We start from the raw sequence: 15,119 nt of genomic DNA, 5'->3' as shown, positions 1-15,119 counted from the left end.
TTGTTGGGAAACAGACTGACACACAGACACCCGCTGGGGTGGTTGAAGAGGTTAGACCTTCCTAGGCTTCCATCAGGGGATTGTTAAACTCTAAGTAAGACAGACATGGATATAGGCTGGGTGTTGTTTTAAAATCCCTTTTCTCGTATGTGATGCTTTGTTCCTGCTGTTGAGATTAAACAATACTTTGGTGTAAGAAGACCGTCTGATCACTCTATTCACCAGGGGTTACAGCTCCCAAAAGGAAGAACTTCAGGTGTTGAACCCAGCCAGACCTGCTGAGAAAGCACAGTTGACACACAGCGTACTGCAGCCAAGGGCCTAGTCTAAGAGTGGGAGAATCCCAGGCAAGGTGAAGGCACAAGGCCTGACGGGGACGTTCAGAGAGACCCGAGAGGGATCAGAGGTGCAGCAAGCCCTGTCACTGTGACAGTCGGGGCCTGAAGTTCCATAGCCCTGAAGGTGGTGAAGCTTTGTATGGCATGATATTTGCAAATTCTGTGACAAATATTACCATTAGTAACTGAGTAGCTGCAGAAACATACTGTCAGAAGCAGCTGGAGACAATTTAACTAAGCAGTATTTCCATTCAGCCGGAATAGACAGGATTGGCTTTGTTCTGTACTTCTTGAGACTGATAACTGTGTAGGTGCCTATTCTGTTCTATATGGGTTCTCATACCACACTAATCACTGAACTATCTCAGCACCTTCAAGTTGCATGTTAGTTAACGTGACTAACATCTGTCATGCATGTGTTCTCTCATCCTCTGCCTGGGCGAGAAATGTCTGCAGCGGAGTGTTTTGGTCGGGATTTTTAAGAGAGATATATATATCTGCTGCTCTGTGTGTGTTAGAGAAGGAGAGTTCAAAGAAGCGTGCCTTGCAAGTGAAGCATAAGGTGGTGTGGTCTGTGATGGTCATAGACTATCAGGGTTGGAAGGGACCTCAGGAGGTCATTTAGTCCAACCCCCTGCTCAAAGCAGGACCAATCCCCAATTTTTGCCCCAGATCCCTAAATGGCTCCCTCAGGGATTGAATTCACAACCGTGGGTTTAGCAGGCCAATGCTCAAACCACTGAGCTATTCCTCCCCCATTTAATTGTAAGTCTGATCTGACCCAACCTTAATTACTCTTTGCTGATGCACCCGGTCCCATTGACTTCAATGGGGGCTCAGCACTTATGGAAAACATGCCACTTATTTAGATGCCTGTCACAGGGTGAAAACACCTTTTAGGGAAGGTGGGCTTAGCTCCAGCTGTAACTAATTAACTGTCTCCCACCAGATGGGGCTGAGACCAGGAATCAGGTGAGAGCCTTCAGATTACCTAGTTCTTGGATACAAGGCCAACAACCATCTTGGTTGGTAGAGAGACCTTCAGGGAAGAGGTAGGCACCTACAAGATCTGCAAAGAGACCAGGTACCAGTATCTGGATTATCTATTTCATTTATGTTGGACTGTTTCTGAGAAACAAACTCCTCCTTGGAAAAAGTGCTTTGAGATCTTCTGTTGCAACGTGCTGCAGAAGAGCAAAATATTAGTATTATTGTCTTTGCATGACCTTATGCATTACTGTTAGCTCTGATCATTCCCCTCGGTAGGCCAACCTGCCTCCTCCTGTAGCTAGTCTTTGCGTCTTAAAGGTTGGTGAGAAGGGGAATGGCTTGCCCAGAAGATATCCACAGGATCAGGCCTATTTCAGCAGGTAGCTCCCTGCCCTATAACATGCAAAAGAAGCATCTGAGTTAAAACCAACAACAAAACTGTAAGATACTTTTCTGCACAGTCGTTATAGCAGGGGACCTTAACACTCAACTGTAGATGTTAATTTAACCATTATGTGTCCATTAGTCTGATTTGCAGGGACCATCTTTAACTGATTACCTGTGCTTATAAATTAATCCAAATGTCCTTAGATAAGACTTGTAGCTAGTCATAGGTCACTGCTCTGAGCTGCCATTGCATAGCTTAGGCCCTAGATGAAAGGAATTTCAGCGCTGATAGCAGGTTGGAGAATGGAAGGCTACATGACAGCTACTTAATCAGTGAGCATAAAGACAAAGGGGCCATGGTTTCAATGTAAAATTGGGCCATTGTTTTAAAAGTGGCATTTAGGTAGGGATGGAGTATGTCGATCATTAGCAGATAAAGGGACAGGCAGACTAAACATAAGACATTTCCCATGAGCATTCCCCCTGATAGCTGGACTCCTGCTATACTCATCTTATTAAGGAAGCCAGAAATAGGGCCTTGGCTAAAAGGGATATATTCTACCAAGTAATACAGCATTTGGAATCGGACTTGGCATGGCCTGCAAATGGCGCTTTAAAGAGACATGATTATTTTGGAAAGTTACTTAAAGAGATGATCTAGGAACAGGCCTTGTTGTTATCCCCATTTCACAAGTAGGGAAAATGAGGCAGAGAGAGATTAAGAACCTGCTCCAAAGCCTGTTGTAGTCTCTGCATTGACTCCAGTGGGTTTGGATCAGGCTTTATGTGACTTGTGTAAGGTCACCCAAGAAGTCTTGCAGACATGGGAATACATCCCAGATCTCCTTGACCCCAGGCTGGTGCCACAAGTAACTCTCCTCCTTCCAGTTAGAAAATCTTAAAAACGTCTTCCTTTTTCACGTGTTCTATGACCTTTAACCCATCACCTGTGGAGTTGATGAAGAGATAAAAGCTTTGGTTCGTCATAAGATGAAATATACAACTGTCCTCTTCTTGGTGTCTATTTTCTTCTCCACCCTCCTAGGGGACATGGTGGGAACAGATGAGAATTGCCCTCTGCTGGATTTTTTAAATTATTCTTACCCTAACCCATAGACATTATAATCTGAGGGAGGATTAATTGGCCAAGTCCCACTAGGTACCTACAGGGCCAGGTTCTCAGCTGCAGCCAAGCAGCACACTGTGCAGGTCCAGAGGGAGGGGCAAAGCTCCCTGTTTAAATCCCTGAATCCCAGGCTGGCTGTGTGCAGTCCCAGTCATAAGTCCCAGCAGCCTGAAGGCTGCTCTAAATTATGCTGGCTCCCAACAGACCCAAAGAGTCAGAATAACAAACTGGGGATCAAGATTTGCGGGAAGCTCCAGTCACGCCCCCTTTGCTCCATCAGTGCTTCCGACTCTGGCATCTGGAAATGAAATAGTTTAGGAGTCCCTATGCAACCCCATGCACTGGAATAATCCTCCCTGGGGCCAATTCTGCTGGCTTTACAGTGTATGTGTTTTATCATCTCTCATGAGGAGGAGGTAGTTTTAATTTGCAGAACCTAAAGCAGGGATGGACAAACTACAGCCTGCGGGCCACATCCGGCCCGCCAGCCGATTTAATCTGGCCCTCGAGCTCCTGCTGGGGAGCAGGGTCTGGGGCTTGCCCCGCTCCAGCCAGGGAGCAGGGTCGGGGGCTGCTCCGTGTGCACGTGCCACGGATCTGGCAGCTCCCGGAAGCAACGGCATGTCCCCCATCTGGCTCCTATGCATAGGAGCAGCCAGGGGGCTCAATACGCTGTCTCCACCCATAGCGCCGCCCTTGCAGCTCCCATTGGCTGGAAACTGTGGCCAATGGGAGCTGTAGGGGCTGCGCCTGCAGGCGGGGCAGCGTGCAGAGCCACCTGGCCGCAGCTCCGCGTAGGAGCCGGATGGGAGACATGACGCTGTTTCAGGGAGCTGCTTGAGGTAAGTGCTACCCGGAGTCTGCACCCCTGAGCCCCCCCCCCATGCCCCAACCCCCTACCCCAGCCCTGATCTTGCTCCCACCCTCCAAACCCCTTGGTCCCAGCATGGAGCACCCTCCAACACCCCAAACCCCTCATCCCCAGCCCCACCCCAGAGCCTGCACCCCCAGCTGGAGCCCTCACCCCCCCCCAGTGTCCCAATCCCCTGCCCCAGCCTGGAGCCCCCTCCCCCAATCCAAACCCCTTGGTCCCAGCCTGGAGCACCCTCCTATACCCCAAACCCCTCATCCCCAGCCCCACCCCAGAGCCTGCACTTCCAGCTGTAGCCCTCACTCCCCCCCCCTCCGCACCCCAACCCCATGCCCTAGCTCGGAGCCCCCTCCTGCACCCTGAACTCCTCATTAATGGCCCCACCCGAGAGCCCACATGCCCAGCCAGAGCCCCCACCCCCTCCTGCACCCCAACCCCAAATTCATGGCCCGCCATACAATTTGCATACCCAGATGTGGCCCTTGGGCCCAAAAGTGTGCCCACCCCTGACCTAAAGGCATCAGCAAAAGTTTAAACCCTCCTGCGTCAGGCCATAGATTAACCATTAATTGCCTGGAATTAGGCAAAAGCTTCCCCCGCATGCCCCGGTACGTTACTGCATAATTGTTGATTACTGGGGTTTTGTATCTTTCTCTGAAGCACCCATTCCCGGCTGCTTTCAGAGGCCGGATACTGTTGGCCTGATATACTTTGGCAATTCCTTCCTTCCTATGTGGAAGCTCATCTGCTACTTTTCTTTCTGAGATTCCTCCAAATCTTTTAAAGCAAAGAAGGCCAGAGACAGTCCATCCACTGTAGATCATCCATCATTTTACGATAAAAAATTTCAAACCGTTCGCCCCCTTGATCTGTCATTGTAAGCAGATGACTGGAGTCTGTACTATGCCTTTCAGCTATGCACTGCTGTTCGTGCAGCCTGGACAGGTTGTGGAGAATTAGAGGTGAGGAGGTGAACAGAAGGGAAAAAAAAAGGATTGTAAAGCAGCTGCTTCATGAGTCAAGCTGGCATTCCAATGGAAAACCACCTTTCCATACTTTGTCTACTGCTGTTAATTATACAGGGGTTTCTACTGGGGAACCCATTACCACTGTTTAATATGTTTCACCTCAGGCAAGATCACTCCTCCATCTTTGTCCTGTTTCGCTCATTCCTAGCGATCATCACAAGCTGTTTGCATCCATCTTTTCTGAAGATGCCTTGCCCCTGCCTTGTGCATCTGTTGCCTTGTTGCTTTTGTTACAGCTAACAGACGTTCTTCTCCTACGAAGTCTAGGCGTGAGAGGAATTCTAAGTACAGGTGGTCCCGATCTGTACAGTTCACATGAGGGTCTAAATGGTCCCAAATGTCAGTCGTAGTTGGAGCTGCAATTTGGATCCAAGCCCATCTATAGTTATGACAGTGGATCAAAGCTGCAGATCCAAATACTACTAAAATATAGTTAGGATTTACAATACTGATGTGAAGCTTCAGAGGGGTGGCCGTGTTAGTCTGGATCTGTAAAAGCGGCAAAGAGTCCTGTGGCACCTTATAGGCTAAGAGAGGTATTGGAGCATGAGCTTTCATGGGTGAATACCCACTTCGTTGGATGCAACAAATACTGATGTGTTTTATGCAGGTAGTTAGGCCCTGATTCGGTAAAGACTTAAACGCAGGCTTAACCTCTATGCCGGTATTCTTTCTTTGTCATGTGAAATATCTCAGTTGGCCTCCTTTCTTTTCCAGTGGTTATTCTCCTATTTGGATGACGTGTTCAAAATAACCCAGAACGTCCCATGTTCTATATTCCTGCAGATCCTTTGCCTCCAGATGCCCCTAAGAACCTCAGACAGGGCAACTTTACTGTTAGTCCCAATGGCTCTCTCAGTGTCGTCATTAACTGGGATGCCCCTCCCAAAGGAACTTGGAAATCCACCATTACAAAATTTACTGGAGCCTACAGGTACCAAGGAAACCCATGATGGCAGCCAGGAAGGATAAGTGGAAAATGACAGGAGTGCATGTGATATTGTTGCATGTATTGCCTTCTTTGTTTTGTCTCAGGAATGCTAAACAGGCATCGGTAGGGGTAGCGTTATGGTAGTAGAGTTAAGGTTCAAGAAAGGAAACCATCTCCAGTGGGAGAAGAGAGAGCACGTGCATTTAATATTAATGTAGAATTGGTTCCTTACATCCCTTCTGCTCAATTGAGATCCTTGGATTGTCTTTATGCTGACATTGTATTTGAATGGGAGAGGGGCAGGGACTTCTCATTTCAGGGAGTAAAAGGACTGGTCCAGGTTCTCTGGATACTGAAAGCATTCTGATCTGTCAGGTAAACGGATTATATTTTTAGCTGGTCTAAGGAATCAGCTACAGAGCTACCATGGATGGGAAGCCCAGGTTTTCTGTGGCATCCTGCCCTGATGATTCACAGCCTATCAGAACTTAAATTCACATCTGCTTGATTTCCTGCCTTGACTCTGTTGATTCCAGCAGCACCATCACCCCTGCCCCACCCCCAGCCCCCAGCAGCAGTAAAGTTTGGTGCATGCCTGCACTAGTGAAGAATCACATCTGCTGTGGCTCGTGTTTGCATCATTTCCTGGCCGGTGACCCAGTCAGTCCTCCTGTAGATTGGGTTACTCGAACCAAGAATTCCTTCCCTGGGGATGTCTCCCAGAGTCCCTCGGTGGCAGTCATTCTAGCTCTGCCTTTGGGTACATTTATGCCTGTTTGTGCCATCTCCTTCTGACTGTTTGTTCTCTTTCCCCAGTTTGGTTGTATCTGGCTTGCCTCTAGTTTTAATATACATTTTTTGTTTGTTTGGTCCCTGCACTATCACAGATACGCTACTGGGAAATAGACGCTTAAAAATAAACTTACCTTGCCATCAAAACAGTGCCATCAAGCCCCTTTGCTTTCCCCTTCCTTACCCGATCCCTATTCGTGGTCTGGTGTCACTAAACTGTAGTAAGAGTGCAAACTTCTTGTCTTTGTACAAGGTCTACAAAGTGCTATGTGTCTTATGGTACCATAGAAATAAAAAGCACAGTTATTCAGAGGCGGAGAGATCTATACGAAAATTACACAAATGAGCATAACCAGGAGGGTAGGTGCTAACCAATCATGCAGCCTAGAAGATGTTTCACGTTTTTAATGACAACTAGATGTAAGAAGAGTCAGGATGAGCTCTACCCTGACATCTGGTGGCGAGTCATGGTGGGTTGTGGAAAAGAACTATAGGGGCTGATCTCATTTGCAAAGGCACACCCACCCTGCCTAGATGGTCACTTTGGCTGCTGTAGGAGCCCCAGTTTCTCTGTTATTGGGGCAGGAATAAACTGTTATTATCCTGATTATGTGAATCAAGGACTGTGGAACTGTACTTGGCCTTTTGTTATGCTGGAGGGACTCACCATCAACTAAGCAGCACTTGCTAGGCAAGGGTCATGGGTTCCAAAACCAAGTGAATGGAGAGAGGCTGGGGACAGGTATTAATACTTGGTGGCATGGGTTCCCTTGGTGAGGGCCTTACATGCTAATTGTACTTCCTCCTCTCTCCACTGTGGAATATCAGAGCTAATTTTGATGCCATTAGGAGTCTAGTTACAGGCTGTTGAGCTGAATTCACTTTGGGCTAATGGTGCACCAGCACTGAGGCTCCCCTACTACAAGCTGAAATCACAAAGGAGCTAAACTTACTAAGAGCTGAAATCACTGAGTGTTGTGTTAAGTAGTGGGGGAGCCTGAAGATATATGGCGGAGCAGTTTGCGGGATGGCGAGCAGAGCGGCTGGTGGAGCAGAGCAGTTTGCGGGACAGCAAGCAGAGCAGAGCGGCTGGTCGAGCAGAGCAGTTTGTTGGATGCCTGGAGCAGCTCATGGGGGCAGCTGGCAGAGTGGAGCCCCATGGAGAGGTGGGGCAATCAGCTTTGGACCACATAAGGTGCCCCTTAACTCCCCCTCCCCCATCTCCACCCAGGTTAGGAGGTAAAACTCTGCAGATAAACATTTGAACTCTGGGGCTGCCCTGACCAGGGACAAAGACTTTTGAGTCATTGGACTTTGGGTGACTTTTGGGTTGCTGGACTCAAGAACCAAAGGGAAAGGATATGCCCCAATTTGCTTGGGGTGGGCTTTTTGCTCATGGGTTGTGTTATGAATCCTGTTGGTGGTGTTTCCCCAACATAATGCCACATTGTTTCTCTCTGTTATTAAAAGGCTTTTTGCTACACTCAGACTATGTGCTTGCGAGAGGGGAGGTTTTGCCTCTTGGAGGCGCCCAGCGGGGGTGGTATATATTTGTCCCGGGTCACTGGGTGGGGGCTCGAGCTGGTTTTGCATTGTGTTATTGGAATGGAACCCCTAGATACTGAACCCGGCCCTTGTTGCTGCCAACTCTGACAGGCAGAAGGGTTACATATATATAGACAGATATTTTAAGATCCTAAATACTTGGTATCCTTTGTTCCAGGTGAAGTCTGAAATAGAACCGAGGGGACTCCAGGCCAACACAGAGTATCTGGTGGAGGTACAGGCTGTAGCTTTCTGGGCACAGAAATGTCTGGAGAGTGCAAAGTCTCAGCTATTGTTAAATTCACCCCCACTGGGTACATCATCAGCCCTTGGTGAATTCTGGTTCCAGCTTTGTTGGTCATTTTACTGTCTGTGAATTTTCTCCCTCTCAGAGTGAAGATTCCCTTGAAGACTCTGACCTGCAGACTACCCTGAATTAGTAGGGAAATTCAGTGTTTTGCTCTCTCTGCTTCTTTTACTGCTGCCCTCTTATCTGCCCCAACTCCTCTGCTTCCCCATTCTAATGTTCCATGCCTATGTGGAATGAATTTGGTGCTTCTCTGTCCAGTTCCAATTAGATAAAGGTGCATGTCACACAGCCACCACCACAATTATCCCTGGCTGAAACCAGTAACAATGGATTGCCATGCTCCAGTGCCCGTCAGATTTGAGGGCTCTTTCAGCGCCAACACAGACCGCTGTCCATCCTCAGTAGCCCCTTTGTGGGTTGATTACAGCCCTTTTCAAGCCACAACCTAGTGATCTGAAGTGCCTGCAGACCAGTTAAGTCTCCTTGTTTTCTCTTCCTCTCCAAAGGAACAGAGTCTTGGGAGTTTTGCCATTGATTTAATCCTTTCTCGTTTCCCAGGATGGTCAGTCACCACTTGTTCCCACCTAAATATCAACAGTCCAGAACAAATTATAGTTACGCTAAAAATATTGTTATGATTAAAGTAATATAACATAACAATCTAAGCAAAACATTTACACTTCATCTCATCTAGGCGCAAACTAGAGTGGTAAGTGGTAGGGCTGGGTTACTAAGTGTAAAGGATGACAGCCCTGACCTTTATATGTTAGAAGAAGTCCATAGACTTTTTTATGTGGCATTCAGAGCTTGAAGCTGCAGGAAGTACAGTGTTGGTACATTCACCCTGGGGGTAGGTGATACCCAGAGCAGAGTATGTGAAAGGAGCAGCTGTTAGGAGATCGCACAAGGCAGTTTGAGGAGCATCAGTGGACCATGACAAAGAATTTCTACCTCATTATGCCCTGCAAAATAACTGGTTTCTATTCACCACACGCTGATCAAGGTCCCCACCTTTGCTGCTGGATGCTGTGCATTCACTACAGAGTTGGCAGGAGGGATTGGCCTATTCCTGTACACTCCGCAAAAGAAGAAATCCTTTGGCTGACCATCTGTCAGAGTGCAGATCTTGTATGCCGTGTGGATGCTGGATGTGTATTGTAGATGTGCCCTTTGCTGCACCATCTTTCTTCATGAGAGATTACTGGGAAAGCAGATTTTATACAGCTATTCCTGCAACTCTGTTAATCATGCCCTTTGAACGTTATCACTGCTGGGTTAGCACCAATATCACTCCTGTGCCCTGCATTATAAAAGGAAAACGTGCAGCTCAGCAATCTCCTTGTTCTCTGTATATTTTCCACCTCCTTTTAAGGGTTTAAATGAATGGAATGCTGATGAACAGCAACGTGGTGACGACGTTCACGCTGATATTTAATACCTCAGACACACACTCGACTTTATGTACCCTGAGCATCTTGCCCATTGCAGGCCTTGCAGAATGGGGTGTTCCGGATAAGCCAAGTGGAAAAGATCTCGGAGGAAATCCCAACACCAATAAACTGGCGTCCTCTGTCATTTCACAGGATAGATAGAGGCATGGGCCGTAGTAGTGCACCTTTCCTCACCCTGTTTTTCCAGGCTGCCACTGGGACAGAGGGTGACGACCTGTAGGGATGACAAGGTAGCTCAGTCTCCATGTGCCTGTCCATCCATAGCCCAGTCCTGTTCCTATTGAAGGCAACAGCAAAAAGCTATTATTGGCTTCAGTGGGAACAGGGTTGGGCCCTTGTCTTTAGCTTTGCTACTATGCCAGCAAATGCATGGGATGTGTCCACCTGTCCAGTAGAAATTAGGCTGACACCCCCTCCCCCAACTCATTTCATGTAGCCATCAGACAGCAACAGCCTCAGTCACTGCCAATCTGGTGTGAAGTTGCACTCCATATGTTTTATGGAAATATGCTAATGAAGGTGAAAATAATGTAACTGGAATATGCTTCATGCAAAAAGTCTCTTGTAAGGTATCATTACAAAGTTTATAAGCTACTGAGTGTGTTCCTCCTATTTATATAAATGTATCAGTCTTGTATCTAAAACTAGAAATATGAAGTATAACTCTGAAGTCCTATTGTAATGATGCAAAGTGTGGGCCATTAATGGTGGTTTAGAATCTGGATGGCTCCCATTGACCAGAACAATTGACTGTAGTTGGCTCTGTTTACCTGCAAGCCTGCACTGCATATGTGCGGGCCAGTCCTGGAAGAATGGAGGGGGACTCACCGAACATGTGAACATGTCACATGATACTGGAATCCATCTTTAACCTGGTGCTTTTCCATTTAGAAGGAGGGGTGGGAACCCAGAGAGAGACAAAGGATTCCCGCCTTGTGCCAAAGCTATAAAAGGGAGTGGAAAAGAACAAAGGCGGCCAGTCATGAGAAATCCCCTAGTTACCACCTTAGCTGGAACTAACAAGAACTGTACCAGGGGAAAGGATTGGGCCCAGACTAGGAAGGAGTTTAGTCTGTGAAAGAAGCTTATTGGAACATCTCTAAGGGTGAGATTTACCTGTATTCAGTTTCTTAATGTATTAGGCTTAGACTTGCGTGTTTTGTTTTATTTTTGCTTGGTAACTTACTTTGTTCTGTCTGTTACTACTTAAAACCATTTAAATCCTACTTTTTATACTTAATAAAATCACTTTTGTTTATTAATTAACCCAGAGTAAGTGATTAATACTTGGGGGAGCAAACAGCTGTGTATATCTCTCTATCAGTGTTATAGAGGGCGGACAATTTATGAGTTTACCCAGTATAAGCTTTATACAGAGTAAAACAGATTTATTTGGGGTTTTGATCCCATTGGGTGCTGGAGACAGGAGTACTTGCTGAGCTGTTTTCAGTTAAGTCTGCAGCTTTGGGGGCATGGTTCACACCCTGGGTCTGTGCTGCAGCCAGTTAGCATGTCTGGCTCGACAAGAAGGGTTCTGGAGTTCCAAGTTGGCAAAGAAAACAGGCTCAGAGGTCGTTTCGGGACATCAGGTGACAGTCCCAAGAGGGTCTCTGTGACCGAACCCATCCCACCTGGGCCAAACTAAAACCAGTGACCTGGAGTAAAAGACTCTATGTCTCATTACCAGCCAGTCCCCAGTCATACAATCTACACTAGGATGTTTTTCAGTTTGTTCTAATGTTAAGGTCTTTATCCAGCCATTATGCTGCGACTGTTCAGACTCTGTGGTATCTTTGAGCGCAAGTTTAATTTTTTTTTACCTTATTCTACATCCTGTAGTTTATGATGACCAAATCATAGGTTTCTTTAGATTCTACACATTGGTTCGAGTGTATATATATATATATCAATACATTTTAGAAGAAACCTTTCCATGATGATGTTCCTGGAGATTATTTTTTATATTTACTAATATTTATGTAAGGTTGGAAGTCTGATATTATTGTGTTTTATTCATACTGCTTTGACTATTAATATAGCTATACTGCCTGACCCTGTAAACCCAAACACATGTGCATAGTTCCACTGAATTCGGTGGGACTACTGGCACGAGTGAAGTCTAGTCATGTGAATAAAAATTTCCACCACCACTTTCCAGGACTATGGGGTCAGTCCTACAAAATGCTGATTTGCCTGCTGGGAGGTGCTGAGCACCTTCATCTCTCACTGAAGTTGATGGGCATTAACATAAATCAGTATTTCTAGGAGGTGCTCAGCACCTTCCAGGATCAGGCCCTTACATCTCCTGTTACAATTTTACAGCAGACTGTTACTATAAATATGTGATATCTCCATATTTTTGCGTTCAGATTTGAGGACTGACCCACTCAGTCACACTGCGGAGGTATCTAATGAATTGCCAGCATCCCATAAAGTACGCCGCTTAAGACTAGAAGCAGCAGCCCCTTATTATTATGATTGTCAGTTGCAAGTGGAAGTGCGGTGGAAGAAAGGAAAAGGTAATGTAACACAGGAATGAAATAGCGTACAATCCACGTATTATGAAATTGTAACGCCGTGAGGAGTAAGTGGACTCATCTGAAGTTTGAAAATGAGGATACCTTGATGGTTAAAAGAGAAGGTCATTCGGCTTCTGGCAGCAGGGACAGAGCCTGTAATGTTTGATGTAAGAACTGCATTCTTGGCTAAGGGAGTAATAGGTTGTACCATTGCGATCTTATCCCGTGAAATAAGTCTGATCAGTAAGTGGGCCCTGATTTATCAAAGCACTTAAACACATGCTTAAGTCCATCACTACTCAGCAAAGTACTTCAGCATGGACTTAACTTTAAGCCCATGCTGAAGTCCCTTTAACTTCAGTGCTTGCTTAAGTGCATTGTTAAGTCAAGGTCGTAGACATCAGCTTAAAATGTATTTGTTGCTTTTGAAATCGTTTGGGTCTATAATGAAAGTTTCCTGTGTTGTGCTATGGAATAATATTTTTGTTTGACCAGCTCGTGGTTAAGGGCTCCTTGCCCTGCTAGTGCAGAGGGGGAGCTGGTCGGGCCCAGCAGAAGAGCACTTTCAGCTGAGTCCTCCATTGTGGACCCAAGATCCACAGAATCTGGTCCATGACTCCTTATAGGTCCTCAGGCTCTGCATTATTGGCAGCCCACACCCTCTGCCTTCCCATTAGGGTGACCAGATGTCCCAATTTTATAGGGACACTCCCAATATTTGGGGCTTTGTTTTAGATAGGCACCTATTGCCCCCCCACCCCCTTCCTGATTTTTCACACTTGCTATCTGATTATTCTACTTCCCGCCCTCCAGCTGGCCTCTCCACCAGAGGGACTGGCGTGGGGGCTGGGGGGTAGGATGTGTTTATCTTGAGTTCTTTGCGAAATCAAATTCAGAGGGCCAAATTCTGCTCCTTGTTACACCAAATAAATCCAGAGTAGCTCCATTAACTTCAGTAGAGCTGTGTAGGGTTTAACCCATTGTAAATAAGAACAGTAAAGTGGGAAGAATATTGGAATTTCCATCCCATAGGAAATTCTGCTATTTCAAAATTGCTTGTCATCCCAAATTGGGACACAAATTTGGCATATTGGATTTTTTTGAAGGACAGAAAATTCCAAAAGAATTTGATTTGGAAATGTCGAAAGGCTACATTTCAGCTCAGCGTAGCATTGAACTGTGACAGCCTGAGCTGCCACAGTGCCTCGTGGGAGTTGTAATTCTGGTGTTTCAAGCCACAATTCTCCATGAACTGGGCTCTCAGGCTGGACTATATCTTTAATAGTGCTCCTTAGTGATGGAACTCCCATAATGCACTGTGGTAGTTCAGCTAGAGAGGAGACTGGTGCATCATGGAAGAGGAGAAGGAAGGCATGAGACAACTGAATTACAACTCCCATGAGGCCCCACGGTGGCTCAGGCAGATGCAGATTAATGTTGAACTGGCCAGAAATGAAATGTTTCAATTTGACAAACCAAAATCTTTCAGTTTGGCTTTTCCTGACCCAGAATTAAATATTTTGTTGCAATTTTCCCAATGGAAAAACCAAAAAGCGTTGGCAATGCTAAAATTTTTCACGGGAAAATTTCAGTTATCAAAACGACATTTTCCGTCTAAAAAAACAGTTTGACAGAAAATTCCCAATCAGCTTTAGAGAACGAGGTTTTCCCCTAAAGGTAAAATCCGGCTGCATTGAAGTCAAGGGGACTGTTTTCAGAGTAACAGGCGTGTTAGTCTGTATTCGCAAAAAGAAAAGGAGTACTTGTGGCACCTTAGAGACTAACCAATTTATTTGAGCATAAGCTTTCGTGAGCTACAGCTCACTTCATCGGATGGATACTGTGGAAAACACAGAAGATGTTTTTATACACACAAACCATGAAAAAATGGGTGTTTATCACTACAAAAGGTTTTCTCTCCCCCCACTCTACTCTCCTGCTGGTAATAGCTTATCTAAAGTGATCACTCTCCTTACAATGACAGGTTTCAGAGTAACAGCCGTGTTAGTCTGTATTCGTAAAAAGAAAAGGAGTACTTGTGGCACCTTAGAGACTAACCAGTTTATTTGAGCATGAGCTTTCGTGAGCTACAGCTCACTTCATCGGATGCATAGCATATCGTGGAAACTGCAGAAGACCACGATATGCTATGCTTCCGATGAAGTGAGCTGTAGCTCACGAAAGCTCATGCTCAAATAAACTGGTTAGTCTCTAAGGTGCCACAAGTACTCCTTTTCTTTCTCCTTACAATGTGTATGATAATCAAGGTGGGCCACTGATTTTAGTTGGACCAGGATTTCATCCATGGAGTCCTTTCTTTTGCAGCAAGAGGGAATTAGGTGGGCCTATATCTGGAGGTACCAGTGCATCCTTAAAGCCAATGGCCCATTTAAAAAAGGGGCAGTTATGTATCCCATCACTTCACCAGAGGTGCGGTTCCACCAAGAGTAACATGTTTTTGGTTTTTATTCCAGAGAGCCACAAAGAGTTGAGCACATACTTGTTGAAGTGGAAACCAATAGTATGTGTTGCCAACCGTACAGCAGCAGAAGAAAAGGCAGCCGTTCAGGTAAGTCCTGGACTCCACTGTGCTGTGTTTAAAAGCATCACTGTGAACTATTTATGTGAAGGGGAATCAGTGCTGAATGCTGTAGGTGCCAGGTGCAGTCCTTACTTCTATTTTAGGAGCTGTGCTGTATATCATAGCATCTCTGTTCATTTGGTCTCAGTGCACAGCATGATTCACCTGCTGGAGAGGCTTCCTGTCAGTACAGAAGCAGCAGATTTTATTAACTGCCAGAGAGTCCAATTTGGGAGCAGACATTCAATCC

General features: G+C 46.0%; 1 long non-coding RNA gene across 1 annotated transcript in view; it reads left to right on the top strand.

The window, feature by feature from the left end:
* Nucleotides 1-14,849, top strand: part of LOC122461745 — a 76,935-nt gene extending 62,086 nt beyond the window's left edge. The window contains exon 3 of the long non-coding RNA XR_006283897.1: nt 14,763-14,849. This is a non-coding gene — a long non-coding RNA (uncharacterized LOC122461745). The remainder of the gene's footprint in view (nt 1-14,762) is intronic.
* Nucleotides 14,850-15,119: the final 270 nt, after the last annotated feature.

The sequence above is a fragment of the Chelonia mydas genome, chromosome 9, assembly GCF_015237465.2.
Source record: "Chelonia mydas isolate rCheMyd1 chromosome 9, rCheMyd1.pri.v2, whole genome shotgun sequence".
In the NCBI taxonomy this organism is placed as follows: domain Eukaryota; kingdom Metazoa; phylum Chordata; order Testudines; family Cheloniidae; genus Chelonia; species Chelonia mydas.
Note: the sequence above shows the minus strand (reverse complement) of the source record. Positions and strands in the feature narration are given on the sequence as shown.